Below are 17,132 nucleotides of genomic sequence, written 5' to 3'. Positions count from 1 at the left end.
CCTCTCTTACCTGGAAACTGGTGGGAAATGCTTAGTCACTCGTCAGCCTCAGTGGAAGTGTGATACGTTCAGATGGTGTCAGAAAAACAGGACTTTAATAATTGTGTTACCTGTTAGCATTCAGTTGAGAACTGTATCATAGCTTCTTAAATAGGAAGTAGAAGAAAATGATAATGGAGGAGCATAAGAAGAAGACTTTCCAGCAAATAATAGCTATGCAGAGGGATGGTCAGTAGATGCATTTCCCAAATCATGCCGCCACTGTTAGTGCTGGAAGTGCACGCGTTTTCTGAAATGGATATTCAGTCTCATTCCATGCGAAAGACAGCTGTCACCGATCACAGCCCTCAGACCAACTGACATAGTTTGTGATGCCGCCACCAGATACTCTGAAGCCGATCCTGGTACGTTTTTGATACCAAATTGATTCTCTAATAAATTAAATTGATCAGTTAAATTACCCTTCCTCATCCCCTTAAGGTATTGTTCTGATAAGTGGTTTATGACCCCTGAGGGTTCATTTATGACCCCAGGGGATAACCAGTCCTCCTAAGAAACCCCACTTCATCTCCTCTTTCCTCACTCAATCTCCCCCCCCCCCCCCCCTCTGGGAAAATGCCGGCCGCGGTGGTCTATCGGTTCAGGCGCTCAGTCCGGAACCGCGCGGCTACTACGGTCGCAGGTTCGAATCCTGCCTCGGGCATGGATGTGTGTGATGTCTTTAGGTTAGTTAGGTTTAAGTTGTTCTAAGTTCTAGGGGACTGATGACCACAGATGTTAAGTCCCATAGTGCTCAGAGCCATTTGAACCCTCTGGGAAAAGGGGCACTTTTTCAGTTCTGACTCACATGTCCCCCTCCTGACAAATCTGACAGATCTCCCCTCATCTCCCCCACTCCGCCCTCTCCACCACATCTGGAAATTGGTGGGAAAAAGACTCAGTCTGTGCTGCAGAGAAAGGATCTCATGATACGAAATTCAAATCGCTGTCAATAATAATGATATATTGATGCATATTCCTTATTTAATCAGTTTGTGCGAGACAGGCCTCACCCACTTAGGTAGAGCTTACATCTACCCCCACTTCCCATGAAGTGATAACTGTAAGAATCAAGGAATATAAGGAAGTGCGGTATATTAGCGGCCATTTTGGGTCATCCATGCGTATGTCTGTGGTCCAGATGCACCCACGACAGTTAAAAAGCGCCCAGTGCCATAATTACATATCATTACACTAAACACCACCGTATGTCGGCCTCCTTAGGTCTCACGACCCTGAACAAAGCATCAGTTGGCAGTGTTCTATTAGACTAGCTTCCCATCGCTGTCACTCTCAAGTGGCTACATCCTGTTTGTGTGTGAACCAATGTCTCCAAACGTGTAGAAGGAGGTTGTCATCCCTCATCAGAGTACAGTGTTCCAACTCGATAATTCTGGGTGAAAAGAGAGAGCTGGAGGACTTTCGACATCAGAAATGGCAGAAAGCAGTCCATTTCACTACCATATCAGATTATTTGTTAGTAATTTACATGAGTCAAATAGATGCTTAAAACACTCACCATCGCCTTTCGATGATTCGACTTTGTAACAAAACATGTTTTCAACATTTGACAATCACATGCAGATATTTTGAAAATCAGTCCCATCACAAATAGATCTTAGCACTACATACATGCGAGGTTTGTAGGCACTGACGTTTGAGAAACAGGATCTTTCTTCCACCAACACAACACATATTCAGCTGAAAAAAACTTTGTGATCGTACCTTCCCACCAAACACAGGGCAGATATGCCAGAAACTACTTCCGTGGCAGAAGCATCGCATATTCATACGTACATAGGTTTGGAGAGAGACCTGTACACAGGACTGGCTCATGTGGCATGCTTACTGGAAGTCGCGCTAATCCCCAAAAAAAAAGCATCAGATGACAGTATCCCATTGCAGGGTTGTGCCGACAGGTAAGATGTGGTAGGAAGCGCTAGCTTTCACATCAGATGTGATGTCCTGCCCTGACTACAGTGCTATGGATTGGTGGTGGGCATAACCTACCATACAAGAAACATCGCTAATAAAGATCTCGAGAAATCTCGCCTAACATGAACACACCAACAGCTTTGAGAATATGTATGATGCTAGGGAAACATCTCCACTTCTCCACATCACTGGGACAGTCATGACAACACATCTGCCTCCCATGGTGTCTAGAAGCCTTTTTCCCATGCTCTTGGACAACTGGTGAGCAATCCCAGCACTCGAGTAGCGCGTCTCTATACTCGTTTGTTCGTTTGTTCTGAAAGCTAGAGACCGCACGTGGGCATTAGTCACCCAGTTCGGTAGCAGCAACGGGCCGAGACACAAGCTAAAACAAAGAAGTAATAAATTTAGTGGAATTTTACGAGTTCCTAACCAGGAGCGAATTATATACTTCCATTTGTGTGCCTTGATTGTTTAATTTTTGAATTTATGCGTTTAATATTTAATAAGACACAGTTGTCCCGTTTTCGTTTGTGTCGGAAAGTAAAAAGATTTTGTGACATACGACATTACAAGTTCCTAACCATGAGCGAATTATTTAGTCTCATCTGAGAGCTTTGGTAGTTTAGTTTCTGAATATCTGTGTGTAAATCTAATTTATTAGACACAATTGTTGCATTTTCCTCAGTGTCTGCAGTAGGGTTCCGTAGTGCATGTCGCCGGCCGCTTTGGCCGAGCGTTTCTAGGCGCTTCACTTCAGAACCGCACTGCTGCTACGGTCGCAGGTTCGAATCCTGCCGCCGGCATGAATGTGTGTGATGTCCTTAGGTTAGTTACTTGTAAGTAGTTCTAAGTTCTAGGGACTGGTGACCTCACATGTTAAGTCCCACAGTGCTCAGAGTCATTTGAACCATTCGTAGTGCGTGTCGAAAGTCGTTTGTTTGTCTTACACTGTATTTAGTATGGATATGGACTGAGATTTCTGTGTGTGGATATGAGACGAGTTGGTACACTTCACCTGTAACTCGGGGCTGTATTGGCTTTGGTCACACAGCATGATGCTGCAGTGGATGGGCATCACTGTTGTGGGCCGGCCGTGGGGATAGAACGGATGTCCAGCACGACCCATGAGACCACCGATCGGTCCTTTCCAGTGGCTAACTCAGTTGCTGCTCACACTGAGGCCTCAGGGCGTGGAAGGCTGCTGAGGACTTCCCTGGGTAGCCTGACAAACAGGTTCCAGGTGCTGTATGTGGCCGACACTTTTCCTTAGCCAGAAGAAGTGGCTTGTCCTGTTTCAGAGGAGACCTCTCAACTTACAGGATCCAGGCAATCACAGAGGGAGGGATTACTGGTAGTCGAGAGCTCCAATGATAGGCGCCTTATAGAGTCCTTCAGGAACATGATTGTCAGAGAGGGGTAGGCTGCAGATCCCTCGACTTGCGCCATAGGATGGTGGGGTATCTGGTTGCGCTAAATAGGTCAGGAGTCCATTGCCCGCAGGAGGCGGCTTCACGGGGAGCAGGGGCTGTGTGGCATGGCACGGGCGGTTTTTTATGTTAGGGGGTCTCGGGAAAACAGGAAAAGGGTGCTGGTCGAACACAGGAAGCTCTAGGGAGCATCGGTATAATAGTTGTAAATTGTCGAAGCTGTACTGGGAAAGTACCAAAGCTCAAAGCTTTAATAGGAAGTACTCATGCTCAAATCGTTATAGGCACTGAAAGCTGGCTAAGGCCGGAGATAAGATCAGCCGAAATTTTTTCGAAGGACCCAACGGTGTTCAGAAAGGATAGGCTAAACACACTTGGCAGTGGTGTGTTTGTTGCTTATGGAGGTAGTTTACATTGTAGCGAAATTGAAGTAGATAGCTCCTGTGAGTTATTGTGGATAGAGATCATTCTTAGCAACCGGAATAAAATACTAATTGTACCCTTTTACCGACCTCACAACTCAGATGATACAACTGGTGAAAGGCACAAAGAAATCTTGGGTCTAATTACAAACAAGTACCCGACTCATACAATTATATTTGGTGGTGACTTCAATCTACCGTCGATAGGTTGGCGAACATACATGTTTTATTCCGGAGGTGCGGATGAAACGTCATCCTAAATTTTGTTAAACGTACTCTCTGAAAATTATTTCGAGCAGTTAGTTCATGAACCCACTCGAACAGTAAACGGTGGTGCAAACACACTTGATCTCTTAGCAAACAATTAATCCTGAGCTAACAACGAGCTTCAAAACAGATGCAGGGAATAGGGAATACAGGGTTGTCGTAGCGAGACTGAATATTGTAACCAGCAAAACCTCCAAAGATAAACGAAAAGTATATCTATTCAAAAAAGTAGAGAAAAATTCGCTTGACTCCTTCCAAATTAACGGTGTAAGTCTATACGAGATGTGGCTGAAATGTAAAGAAATAGTGTCAACAGAGATTTATACCGAATAAATTAGCGAACGACTGAGCGAATCCCCCTTGGTACATGAAACAGTTCAGAGTACTGTTTCGGAAACAACGCAGAAAGCATACCAAACTTAAACGAAGGCAATATCCCAAAGATTGGCGATGTTTTACAGAAACTCGAGATTTAGTTCGGAGTTCAGTGCGAGATGACTATAATAGTTTCTAAAAGCAAACTTTGTGTCGAAAACTGCAGAAAATGATACAGGTTCTGGTGGTATACTAAAAAGATGCTAGCGGCAAGACACAATCAATGCCTTCTAGCGCGATAGCAGCGTAAATACTATCGATAGCAGTGCTGCTAAGGCACAGTTACTAAACACGTTCTTCAGGAATTCTTTCATGAAAGAAGACGAAGGAAATATTCCAGAATTCTAATAAAAAACAGCTGCCAACGTGAGTCTTAGAAGTAGATATCCCCGAAGCAGTGAAGCAATTTAAATCCCTTAATAAAAGCAAGTCTTAAGTCTTCCGCTCCAGACTGAATACCAGTTAGGTTCCTTTCAGAGTAAGCTGATACAATAGCTCCATTCTCAACAATCATATACAACAGCTCGCTCTACGAAACATACGCACCCAAATACTACAAAGTTGCGCAGGTCAGACCAATATTCACGAAAGGCCGATAATTACAGGCCCACATTATAGACGTCGATACGCAGCAGGATTTTGGAACATATGTTGTGTTCGAACGTTATAAATAATCTCGAACTGAACGGTCTATTGACACACAGTTAACACGGTTTTAGAAAATATTGTTCTTGTGAAACGAACTAGGAATTCGCTAAACTTATCTTACACAATAAATCAGTCAAATCCAAAGGCTGTAAATTCAACTACATACCTAGGAATTATTAGAACTTAAATTGGAAAGAACACATAGAAAATATTGTGGGAAAGGCGTACCAAAGAATGCGATTTATAGCCAGAACACTTGGAAGATCCCAGAGATGTACTGAAGAGACTATCAACGCTGCTATTGTCCGCCGTCTTTTGGAGAACAGCTGCTTGAGGCGGGATCCTTACCAGATAGGATTAAAAGAGTACATCGAGAAAGTTCAAAGAAGAGCAGAACGTTTTGTGATGTCGCGAGATAGGTGAAAGACTGTAACTGACATGATGCAGCATTTAGGGTGGACAACATTAAAAGGAAGCCGTTATTCGTTGCGGCGAATCTTCTCACGAATTTTGAATCACCAACTTTCTCCTCCTAATTTTGTTGACGGCGAGGGAGAAGTGATCGTCCTAATAAAATAAGAGAAATTTAGAGCTCGCACAGAAAGATGTATGTGTTCGTTTTTTGCACACGCAGATCAAGAATGAAATAACAGAGAATTATTGTGAAGGTGGTCGATCAACCCTCTGTAATTCGACACCGAAGAGCCAAAGAAATTGACACCTGCCTAATATAGTGTAGGCCCCCCACGAGCACGCAGAATTGTTGCAGCATGAGGTGCATGGACTCGACAAACGTCTGAAGTAGTGCTGGAGGGAACTGACACCATTAATCCTGTAGGGTTGTCCATAAATGAGTACGACAGGGTGAAGATCTCTTCTGAGCAGCACGTTGCAAGGCATCCCAGATGTGCTCAATAAGGTTCATGTCTACGGAGTTTGGTGGCCAGCGGAAATGTTTAAACTCAGAAGAGTGTTCCTGGAGCCACTCTGTAGCAATTCTGGCCGTGTTGGGTGCCGCATTATCCTGCTGGAATTGCTCGAGTCAGTCGGAATGCACACTGGATATGAATGGAGGCAAGTGATCAGATAGGATGCTTCCATACATGTCACCTGTCAGAGTCATATATAGGCGTATCAGGGCTAGCATATCACTCCAATTGCACAGCCTCCACCATTAGAGTTGCTCCACCAGTTTTAACAGTCCCCTGCTGACATTCAGGGTCCATGGTTTCATGAGGTTCTCTCCATACCTGTACGCGTCCATCTGCTCGATACTATTTCAAACGAGACTCGTCCGACCAGGCAACATGTTTCCCGTCATCAACAGAGCAATTTCAGTGTTGACGGGCTCAGGAAAGGCGTAAAGTATTGTATCATGGAGTCATCAAGTATATAGGAGCGGGCCTTCGGCTCCAAAAGCCGATATCGATGATGTTTCGTTGAATGGTTCGCACACTGACACTTGTTGATGGCTCAGCACTGAAATCTGCAGCAGTTTGCGGAAGCACTGCACTTCAGTCACGTTGAGCGATTGTCTTCAGTCGTAGTCGGTCCCGTTCTTGCTGGATCGTTTTCCTACGCAGCGAGGTCAGAGATTTTATGTTTCACTGGATTCCTGTACAGTTGCGAAATGGTCGTATGGGAAAATTCCCACTTCATCGCTGCCTCGGAGATGCCGTGTCCCTTGGCTCATGTGCCAACTATAACACCACGTCAAACTCACTTAAATCTTGATAACCTGCGATTGTAGCAGCAGTTACTGATGTAACAATTGCGCCAGACACTTCTTTAGCGCTTCAGTATATGTAGATGTAGATGTATATGTAGACATATGAGGGTCACTTCAAAATAAATGCACACTATTTTTGTAAAAATACACTTTTCATTCTACATGTGTGAAAGTTTTACAGTGTGTAGATACATCCTTCCCGCTTGTTTTCAAACTTAGTTCAACCTGTTCCCGTGAGTGACACCGTCACAGCATGTCTTCAAGGTGGCTGCTACACCTGACGTTCGTCAGAAGCAACGTGCTGTCAAAGTGTTCCTGTCCTGTGAAAAATAGCCAGTGAGAAACATCCACAAGAGGTTGAGAAAGGTGTATGGAGATGCTGCTGTCGATCGCAGTAGAATTAGTCGGTGGGCAAGCAGGCTACGTGATGAAAGCGGGCATGGTAATATTGAGGATTGCCCTCACAGTGGCCTCGTACTGCACACACTCCAGACAATGTGCACAGATTTAACAAATTGGTGACTGCTGACAGACGGATCACAGTGAACAAATTGTCATGCTACGTTGGAAAAGGAGAAGGAGGTGTTTGAAGAATACTGATAGTGTTGGCGTTAAAAAAGGTTTGTGCCAGTTGGGTACCCAGGATGATGTTGACAGTGGCTCAGAAAGAAACAATAAAAACGGTATGCAGCGAACTTTTGGAACAGTGCTAGAATGTTAGAGATGAATTTCTTGGAAGAATTGTGACAGATGATGAAACATGGCTCCATCATTTTTCACCAGAGACGAAGAGGCAATCAATGGAGTGGCATCATGCAAATTCACCCAAGAAAAAAAAATTCAAAACCACACCTTCTGCTGGAAGGTGTTTTTAGATTCCGAAGGACTCTAGCTTTTGGACATCATGCCAAGTGGAACCACCATAAATTGGGATGCATATCTGACAACACTGAAGAAGCTTGACTAAGTCATGTTTGACCACATTGGCAAAAGCTGGTTGTTTTGTTGTTGCACGACAATGCACGGCCACATGTCAGTCAAAAAACTGTGGAAGCGATCACAAAACACTGAAACACCCACCTTACAGTCCTGACCTTGCTCCATGTGACTATCATCTCTTTGGGAAACTGAAAGACTCTTTTTGTGGAACAAGGTTTCAAGATGATGACTCCCTCGTCAAACAGTGGCTACCCACAGGTTGGTCCAGAATTTTATTGTGCGGGTATACAGGCGGTGTTTCCAAGATGGCGTAAGACAGTTGAGAGGAATGGAAATTATGTGGAGAAATGAAAATATTGTTTCTAAAGGATGTATCTACACACAAAAACTTTCAAACGTGTAGAATAAAAGATGGATTTTTAAAAAAAATAGTGTGCATCTCTTTTGGAGTGACCCTCGTAGATAGCTGCCCGGGAACTACTCCAAGTGGTGGATGCCCTTGGCGAGCCACTCGTGCTGCTAGCGCCCCGGCGCACCCAGCTGCAGCCTGAGGCAGAAGACGCGGAGAGAGAAAGTCGGCGGGGCACGGCTGGTTTGGGGCGGTCACGCAGCGACCCTGGGGCCGCTGTTGCACCACTACTGACTGCCGCTGCGCCCCCCTCCCCTCTCTCCCCCTCCCCACACCCCTCCCCACCCACTAGACTCCACTCCACTCCTCTCGGCCCTTCTGGCGCTGCAGCCCACACCGCTCTTCGTTTACCGTCAACAGCAGCCGCCGGGAAGAGCGGCTACTCGCGTGTCCTGGTGAGGCGGAACCCGGGAGAAGAGCTCTCCAAGGACTACTATCTGCTGAGTGTGTCGCTACTTTCCCAAAAGGCAGCCATCTGGCCATTTCTTGTGTTTTAATTACCTACCTGAGCTGCAGTATTGTCAACAAGTTTTCATAAAGAAGTGAAGTAATGTGCTGGTGGAGACGGGACATGTGTGAGCTCCTACTCTCTCTGAAATGTGGTAACATGCAAATGTTTGTCCTGAACCACACTCTGAATAAAAAAATCCCTCTCCTATGTAAAGTTTAGACCAAAGGATTGACATTTTAACACATCCGTCTGCATCGTTAAGAAAAGAAATGAAATAGGAGGTGGACAGGGATAATTTCTCTTGCGCAACATAATAATGATGTGCGCAAGTGAACATTTGATTGAGTTCGAGATGAGGCGTAGCGCCGTATAACGATGCTGCCTTGAAGGCGGTTAAGTAGGAGATGTGTCTCAGAGCTGGAGAGTGACAGATGGTGACGCGAGACTGAACGTGCACGTAGTTTATGTATCAGCCGATAGAGGACAGTATAGGATAGTGGGACTGATTTAGTTTCGAATGTGCACACTAGAGTGCATTAAAGTAATAGAATGTTTTTCATAAGCTGTTCTAGTATTTTCATAAAGTGTTATTATGGCTTTTTGTGTATGTAAAATGTTATAAATGTGTTTTAGCAGTATGAATGATGCGTAAGTGTGGTTTGAGGTTAATATGAAGATAATTGTTTAACGAGTTGTGTAGTAGAATTTAGTCTGGGAACATTTCGAAGAAGTATGGATATGGACAAAGGGGATTTTTGTAGAAAAGATTTGTAAAGTAAGTTTATGATAAGGGAAAGTTAATTCAGGTATAAATAACAATAGCAAAAAACTTTATGCATAAGCAAAACTTCAACATATTAGATGATAACGTCGGTAAAAAAGTGCAGTCGTTAGGTTTATTATTTTGCGATTGGTTATTGATGAAAAGCGCGGACTGACGCGGTAGAATGTTGTTTTGCTATTGGCTGTTGAGTAAACTGACCAGTGGTAAAGCAGTATTCTTCGCGCGCCTTTCTCTGATGGTAGAGAACACTTAAGAGTTTTCTAGAAAAGGGTTGGAGCCTAGCCATGAAACAGTTCGGACGTGTGTAGTAGTAGTTCCGATAAAAATGATACGTTGCCGGATCTAGCAGTGTTTCATGCATCAAAAGTGTTGTAAAGTGACGGAATAATTATTCCGATGTGTGTATAGAAATTTCGGAATTTTTAAGTGAGTTTTGTGACGAGGAAAGACATATATTCCACGTGGCGTATTCAGCAGGTCGTTGGCTAAAAACTGTGACTGCATTTGGTACCGACAGACTTAATATTTGGCGAGCATTATCAATCAAAAACAATCAGTATTTTTGTAGCTATTACGTTTTCGGGAAATGCACCGTAAACTTGCTAACGTGAGTGAAAGGGATTGTGAGTGACTGTGTTAAGACTAGCACGGGCTTGGCAGTGACACTTGTTCACCTAAGTTTCAGAATATATTGATTGGGGACAAAATTTCCAACCTTTCATTTCTGTGAAAACTTTCTCCCGAAATGTAGATTAGTGACTTAAATTGCAGCCTGATTCACGTCGAAGTGCAGTAGGTTTCACTCGGCTTCCCTACTGATCATCTGCTGAGACAATGTTCACAGTTAGGTGCAGTTTTGTCGTAAAGGGACGGAAAGAACCGCGCCGCCGCAGAGAGTCATACTAACTCGTAAGAAGCTACTGTGTAAGTAACCCGCTTACAGCCAGAGTACATGCACTGTGGCGTAATTTGTTCGCCTAACTTTTCTGTTTAGCTATCTTAAATTTAAAGACACGCTGTGTACAGAGGGTCCAGGAAATGTTGAGACAGATTTTTTCGTGGTTGTGGAGAGTGTATTGAGGAACAAATCGAGGATAGGAACCCGTGTCCGGTAACGTTTTCTAACGACGCTGCGGGGTGCAAAAGTTAATGGCGCCATTCCCTGCCAACGGGCCATCTCTTCGGCAGTAAACGTAACATTGCACAGTAACGGATCGTAAGCGGAACGTCTCGCAATGTTTTGTGTTATTCAGTGATAGCGACTGATTGCCACTACCGCCAGTGGAGAAGATGCAGCTAGCCGCTGAGTAGAAAGGACTTGTCTCCTGGGAGCGCGATTCTCTTTGCCTCTGTGGATGATGGTTTCAGACACGGGATTCTGTCCACACTCTTTTTTTCTCTCTAAATACACTCCTGGAAATTGAAATAACAACACCGTGAATTCATTGTCCCAGGAAGGGGAAACTTTATTGACACATTCCTGGGGTCAGATACATCACATGATCACACTGACAGAACCACAGGCACATAGACACAGGCAACAGAGCATGCACAATGTCGGCACTAGTACAGAGTATATCCACCTTTCGCAGCAATGCAGGCTGCTATTCTCCCATGGAGACGATCGTAGAGATGCTGGATGTAGTCCTGTGGAACGGCTTGCCATGCCATTTCCACCTGGCGCCTCAGTTGGACCAGCGTTCGTGCTGGACGTGCAGACCGCGTGAGACGACGCTTCATCCAGTCCCAAACATGCTCAATGGGGGACAGATCCGGAGATCTTGCTGGCCAGGGTAGTTGACTTACACCTTATAGAGCACATTGGGTGGCACGGGATACATGCGGACGTGCATTGTCCTGTTGGAACAGCAAGTTCCCTTGCCGGTCTAGGAATGGTAGAACGATGGGTTCGATGACGGTTTGGATGTACCGTGCACTATTCAGTGTCCCCTCGACGATCACCAGTGGTGTACGGCCAGTGTAGGAGATCGCTCCCCACACCATGATGCCGGGTGTTGGCCCTGTGTGCCTCGGTCGTATGCAGTCCTGATTGTGGCGCTCACCTGCACGGCGCCAAACACGCATACGACCATCGTTGGCACCAAGGCAGAAACGACTCTCATCGCTGAAGACGACACGTCTCCATTCGTCCCTCCATTCACGCCTGTCGCGACACCACTGGAGGCGGGCTGCACGATGTTGGGGCGTGAGCGGAAGACGGCCTAACGGTGTGCGGGACCGTAGCCCAGCTTCATGGAGACGGTTGCGAATGGTCCTCGCCGATACCCCAGGTGCAACAGTGTCCCTAATTTGCTGGGAAGTGGCGGTGCGGTCCCCTACGGCACTGCGTAGGATCCTACGGTCTTGGCGTGCATCCGTGCGTCGCTGCGGTCCGGTCCCAGGTCGACGGGCACGTGCACCTTCCGCCGACCACTGGCGACAACATCGATGTACTGTGGAGACCTCACGCCCCACGTGTTGAGCAATTAGGCGGTACGTCCACCCGGCCTCCCGCATGCCCACTATACGCCCTCGCTCAAAGTCCGTCACCTGCACATACGGTTCACGTCCACGCTGTCGCGGCATGCTACCAGTGTTAAAGACTGCGATGGAGCTCCGTATGCCACGGCAAACTGGCTGACACTGACGGCGGCGGTGCACAAATGCTGCGCAGTTAGCGCCATTCGACGGCCAACACCGCGGTTCCTGGTGTGTCCGCTGTGCCGTGCGTGTGATCATTGCTTGTACAGCCCTCTCGCAGTGTCCGGAGCAAGTATGGTGGGTCTGACACACCGGTGTCAATGTGTTCTTTTTTCCATTTCCAGGAGTGTATTTCCAGTGTTTCTCGGTGTACAGAAGAAAAATAAACTGTGTATGGAAACTCGTGTCTGAAACAGTCAACCACCAATGCCACAGACCAACACTTTCATAGGAAACGAGGCATGTCTATGCACCAGCAAGCTCCATCTTCTCCAATGGCGATAGTGGCAATCTGTCGTTATCACTGAATAACAAACAACATTGCGAGACGCTTCACCTGCGATCCGTCACCGTACAAAGTCACGTCTGCTGCCAAAGGGGTGGCCTAGCGCCAGGCGCCGGTGTCTGTAACTTCGATGCTCTGCAACGTTGTTGGATAGAGTTTACAGGCATGGGTTCCTATCCTCTATTTGTTCCTCAGGACATGCTCAACAATCCCTCGTAATTTGTTATAACATTTCTGGGTCACCCTGACAAAGTGAAGAAGTCGAACTGGTGACTTACCTTCTGGTCTGAAAATCATGTAAAGATTGATAAAAGTGTACTGCTGACTAAAGATTTGAAAAACTTGTGTCTGATAGTAATGTTGGTTCGGCAACACTGGCACCTCTGGTGAAAGCAGAAATCTGTAACGTTACATGTGATAAAAAATGGTTCAAATGGCTCTGAGCACTATGGGACTTAACATCTATGGTCATCAGTCCCCTACAACTTAGAACTACTTAAACCTAACTAACCTAAGGACAGCACGCAACACCCAGTCATTACGAGGCAGAGAAAATCCCTGACTCCTCCGGGAATCGAACCCGGGAACCCGGGCGTGGGAAGCGAGAACGCTACCGCACGACCACGAGCTGCGGACATTACATGTGATAGCTCCACGGACATTTAGAAGTGCATTCGTTATTGAAAATATATCAGCACCATTAAACAGTGACAAGGAATGACGAGTGAGAAATATAAAGCCGAACTGTCGTAGATATAAGCTCGTTACATATATAGAAACACTGTCAATAGCGCTACGAAAATCCTTGAAATACAAACCAGAAATTAGGCAAATATTTGTAGGACAAGATCTGAGACTGCCCACGGCCTCGCCGCAGTGGTAACACCGGTTCCCGTCTGACCACCGAAGTTAAGAGCTGTCGGGCTGGGCTAGCACATGGACGGGTGACCACCCAGTCTGCCGAGCGTTGTTGGCAAGGGTAGTGCACTCAGCCCTAGCAAGTCAAACAGAGGAGCAACTTGACTGAGGAGAAACTACCCTCTCCCAGAGAACCAAAAGGCGCCTCGTCCCACATTGGCTAGTGCTGCAATAAGACAAAGTGGTTCCTCATATACGTCTAATGACTGTGTCAAAGACACTTATGATGTCAGAGACTGGTAACGTGATAAAGGAAACATCGTTCCATGGTGTCAGCGATTTAGCGTAGGTGGAAGAAAAACTCAGTTCTGAAAGTTGCAGTTGTGACAGACAACTTCGAAGTGTTAACCCACCAACACTTGCCAAAAGGCTACAAAACCATATTCACCTATTTAAATGCCTATTGGATCTGTTGATTAAAATTTCATCCTTCGGGCATGTTATTTTCAGTGCACGAAAATCCATCCCTACAGTAAAGAATTGTGTGAATTAGTGATAGCTATTAGGTGTATCTAACGTTACAGAAAGTGTTCAGGTTCAGATCCCAACCCAACTTACCAAACGGACGTGTACTTGCATCTTTTGGAATTCGACAAAGATCCAGTCATGAATAAGAGGAACGTGGGAGCATCATAACGAAAGATCGCCCTGATTGATGTAGTGTAATGAATGCATAATAAATGACGACGAAATGGATTCGAGACAATAATGTGGCAGCAAATGTAGATACGAGCCCTTCCAGAGTGACTGAATCACGAAAAGATCATAGGATTCTTTGACTGACTCTGACGGTTGGATTAGGCATATGGCAACAGCTCAAATCAGGACGGGCTAGTTGTCACCACGAAGGGCCAGTAAAAGATTAACTGAAACTGGCTTAACATCTTGAGCTGAGACTTCCCGTTCACAGTTTATACCATACCACAGACAACAGACACCTGCGATGCTTATCGTCATAATCAGATGGTACAGTGAGTTCCATTCAGTGCGCGTCCCTTCCACTTTCAAAGCAGACTGTTGAACAGTAACTTTCACTGTTCAGTTTTCAAACAGGTCTATTGGGAATTTGTTATTTCCATTTCTGCAATTTGTACATACTTTGGATGTCTCAAACGCTAAGCAATAATTTAGAATTACTTACTATTTGCGCGCAGATTTGCTTCTTTTGTCGTCGCTGCTTGGCAGCGAGCAGTGCGGGAATTCTACCGCGAGAAGAGTAGTGAGGCAGTCGCCGAGCAGAGGACTCGTGGCAAAGTAGACGTAAAGTTAAGTACACCTGTGTTTAACTAAAATGGTTTGTGTTAGAATATTGTGAAACGAAGGAGAAAGATTCGATTAGTGATATAGAATGATATGAGATGTAATGAGATCAGAAAAGTATATCAAGAGGAGTGAAGGTAATGTTTTTCATTTAGCTGCATTGCAGTCACGCCTAGTTTACAACCATTTTTGAATCATACATCCACATCACGGAACTTCAGATTTTTCATTAATGACTGAGTATTGATCTGTGTAAGGTATTTTCATGTTTATTAATTATTTGTCTAACATTTGTGAGATTAAGAGTTTGATCTCAGTGTTGCCCTTTGTCAATGTTAATCAGTGTTGTTACACGAATCTCATACAAGTAATAATACATCAGATAATTTACAAACGGTTTGTTAAAGAAATATTTCACTTAAGAGTATTGTCCACATCCTCAATCCAGGTCATTATTATTTAAAGAGTGTCTCACTCAATGATGTGTATAAAATAGTTTACTTGTTGTCTACATCTACACATCTACATCTATACTCCGCGAGCCACCTTACGGTGTGTGGCGGAGGGTACTTATTGTACCACTATCTGATCCCCCCTTCCCTGTTCCATTCACGAATTGTGCGTGGGAAGAACGACTGCTTGTAAGTCTCCGTATTTGCTCTAATTTCTCGGATCGTTTCGTTGTGATCATTACGCGAGATATATGTGGGCGGTAGTAATATGTTGCCCATCTCTTCCCGGAATGTGCTCTCTCGTAATTTCGATAATAAACCTCTCCGTATTGCGTAACGCCTTTCTTGAAGTGTCCGCCACTGGAGCTTGTTCAGCATCTCCGTAACGCTCTCGCGCTGACTAAATGTCCCCATGACGAATCGCGCTGCTTTTCGCTGGATCATGTCTGGAGCGTTTCACTAAGGCTTCAGCAACTGTAGTTAGAAGTTTGCAGCTGGCACACAGAGAGTAGCAAGCACTGCTGTTCCAAACAATTAAATTACGAGATAAGATGTTTTCAATTTATTATGAACTTGATACGGAATTTATCAACGCACTGGGACCATTTCATCAACGGCGTTATTAGACAGATCATTAGCCGACAGTGACCACTGTATTTAATTTAAGAGATTAATAGCAAGGTTTAGGATTTAATCAGTTTGCACATTTTTCTAGAAAGTTCATAAAACAGGGACAAATTCATGTTGTATTCTGGCAGGCAGATAGATCTGGTTTCTCTCGCAGTTGGTAGTGCACAAAGTAACGCAAAGCTAAACAACAGCAAAGTTAAAACAAATCAACCAAGCCACTACGAGTTCAAAATCAAACGAAAATAATTTTCAAAGGAAACTCTCAGTACTCTCATTTCTATATTTCATTTATTTCCGGAATACAGTTATCGCTGGAGTAACGCAGAGATAATTTTGTAACTAGTATCAGCTACGAACGTAGGACTGTTAGGTTTAGTCTGTGAGGTTTAAAGGAAGCATGCTCTGCGCGCTTCCGGTAGTGGAAGTAGTGTCCGCTAACACAGCACGTTGCTCTTGGTTTCAAATACCGGATAGATACAATTAAAGTCCAATGAGAGCTATAATTATAGCTTGTCAGTGAAATTTGGTAGATTTCCTAATGCGTTAATGCGGAACCGATTTACGCTAGAGAAATTAATTGCAATTTTGGGCGCCAGGCGTACATCTTGCGCTGTGAATGCAAGAAAATGTCTCCATATGTAGTGGGTTGGGAATGGGATCTTGGCTGAAAACGTAAATCGAGTAAGAAAGACATAACATTGATTTTATCATTAGCCGCCGCTTGCATAATTTCTTCAGCATGAGCACCAGAGACGTCAACGAGTTGCTGCATTCATAGAACGTCGTGACCAACGCTTGCTCGCAGCAGTTCCGGTGGAATCTGAGCAACGTTTTCCTGTATACTGGCCATGGGAGCAGGTGGAGACCGGAAGTGTCCGTGGTAAACATGTTGCTTTAGATATCGCCAGAGCCAAAAGTCACATGTATTCGGATCAGGTGATCTTGCAGGGGACGCATCTGGAAAATTATGGACTATTTTATCTGCCGAATATTTTACACGAGAGGATGCCAGAGTCATTTAACTATACGATGGGGCAGTTTGCCCCCGGCAATAATAATCGCTGTAGTTTTTCCTTACTTTCAGCCAGTTCAAATGGTTGAAATGGCTCTGAGCACTATGGGACTTTACATCTGTGGTCACCAGTCCCCTATAACTTAGAACTAATAAAACCTAACTAACCTAAGGACATCACACACATCCACGCCCGAGGCAGGATTCGAACCTGCGACCGTAGCGGTCGGTCGGCCCCAGACTGTAGCGCCTAGAACCGCACGGCCACTCCGGCCGACTTTTCAGCCAGTGGCAGTAAAAGTTCGGTCAGGTCAAGAGGACTAATGCTACAATGCCACATCGGTCTACCATCCAGTCTGTTGCCTCTGCAAACACTGTACATGCTGGTACATCTCCTCAGGAACCATAGACTAGTCAGGCATCTCCTTGGATACTCACATTTAATA

Source organism: Schistocerca cancellata, unplaced genomic scaffold, assembly GCF_023864275.1.
Source record: "Schistocerca cancellata isolate TAMUIC-IGC-003103 unplaced genomic scaffold, iqSchCanc2.1 HiC_scaffold_1092, whole genome shotgun sequence".
NCBI lineage: Eukaryota > Metazoa > Arthropoda > Insecta > Orthoptera > Acrididae > Schistocerca > Schistocerca cancellata.
This window is presented reverse-complemented; position numbering follows the sequence as displayed.